This window comes from Amphimedon queenslandica, unplaced genomic scaffold, assembly GCF_000090795.2.
Source record: "Amphimedon queenslandica unplaced genomic scaffold, v1.1 AMPQUscaffold_12542, whole genome shotgun sequence".
Classification (NCBI taxonomy): Eukaryota; Metazoa; Porifera; class Demospongiae; order Haplosclerida; family Niphatidae; genus Amphimedon; species Amphimedon queenslandica.
Window position 1 is genome coordinate 9,876 of NW_003547221.1, and position 2,089 is coordinate 11,964.

The following is a 2,089-nucleotide window of genomic DNA, read 5'->3' on the forward strand; positions in this document are numbered from 1 at the left end:
CAGTGTTTGATATTCTCTGAGAAAAAATAATAACATAGTCTACCTGTTTTGTTACCCTCCCTCCCTCTCTCTCTTCTTAGAAGCAAATAACACATAATACTGTGACACAGTGTATGTACTGTGTGGTATTCTCTTGAGGAAAATTAATGACAACATATTCTGCCCATCCATTTCTCCTTTCCCTCCTCCTCCTCCTTATCTCTCTTCCTAAAGAAGCAAAGGAGCATTAAAACAAAACAAGCTTATTTATCATCCAAGCAAAATATGACTCAATCAATATTAGTTTCTATTTAGTCCGTTTCTCTTTAAAGCTAATTAAACTAATGCTAAAGACACTTCATTAGTTTATTATGGTAGATCTGTGAGCCACCATAGCGTAGTCCCTGATCCTCCTAACAGAAACCCAAAGAAGAGGATTTGTAAGAAGCCGATGAGAGAGAAATACTGACGATACACTGTAGCTAGGACAATGACTAGGACAGCAGTCAGGTATATGCAAAGTTGGAATGAGACCAGTAAAATGTAATAGCATAACTTTAAGCACTTTCCATACGTTTCTGCTGCCTTTTTATACAAATGAAGAACGATCCATGTCACAACGTTTATTATCATCCAGGAAAAGGCAAAAGCTCCTGTAGCGTTTCCTAGAGCACCCATTGGGTTAGGACTCCAAGAGAAACAGACTACGTCTTCAGTAAGAGACAGCGTCTCCTCAGGAGTGAGGGTGACTAGGGTGTGGTTGCCACTGTAGAAGCAATCAGGACCTCCGTACGGATTGTAACTGGTTGAACGAGAAATGAGAATACTTGACCAAAATATCATATTGACAATGAAAATGTTGGCATGCATTATGACAAAGAGGGCACCAACGTAGCCATTTTGAAGCTTGAAATTGTATATAGATACCTCATCATCTTCTTTTTTGACGAATGGGAACATCCTGTTAATGGTTGCCTTTGGTTTTATGATAAACAATCCAACAAAAACCATTGCTCCTGTGAAGAAGATAGAGCACACTATCATTGGAACAAACTGAACAAGAATATAAGTTGTATAAGTAGTCATCTTTATCCCTCCTAGTGAAGACAGAACTGGTTTAAGAAGGTCTTTTCTTTCCCTGGATTGTCCTGTTTTTAGTTGGTTTGATGCTTTTATGCCGCTGGGGTTAGGAGAGGTCTCTCAAGTGTCATTAGTAGCTGACGGAAAGTGGAGAGGAGGTACCGGAAGCCAATCGATGGGAAGGATCATAATGTACATATACATACCCTCATGGTCTTATGTACATACCATACAAGACATTCACATAATGTACTTAATACACACACTATCCACTTGGCAGTGTAGTTTAGTCCTGCCTCTTCTATTGTATCTGTATCTCTTTTGCTTTACCTTTCACATGTGTCATTCCTTACCATTGTACATGTACATGTTTATGTACATGTATGTCAATGTAGCTGTATAGTACATGTAGTATCTGCTGATAGTGTACATGTGTACATTGTAATGTAGTGTGTGTGTAGTTAATGTGTAGTTGTATTATCTTTTATATTACATTACATGTGTACATGTATCTCTATCTCTCTCTCTCTTCTTTCTTCTCCCTCTCCCTTTCTCTCTCTCTCTCTCTCTCTCTCTCTCTCTCTCTCTCTCTTCATTAATATTGTGGTTTTAAATTGGTCTATCTCTAGTTAATCTTTCATGGCCTCCATTGTTTGAAATTCATACTCCTGTTTGCCCTTTTAGAGTGGGATGGTTTGTTATTGTAGAGGGAGTTTCCTTTTGGTTCTGCTTCTGTAAACTCCAGTTTTATTTTGGCTGCTAGTCCATTAGTTTGGTATTTAAAGCCATTCAGTGCTGCCTTAGCTTATAATCCAAACCTCAGAGGTGTTGTGTTACTAATAATAGCAGTGTTAGCCTTGTGTAATATGACCAAATTTGGCCAAAAACCATAGGCTATAGGTTTTAGCAGTTGGCCCAATTTTGGAACAGCTTTAGAAATTCATAAAAAATCTAAATTTGATGCGTATGTAGTATGCGTATGTATCAGATACAATTATTATTTAAGTGTGTTACTAAAATAGCAATCTGA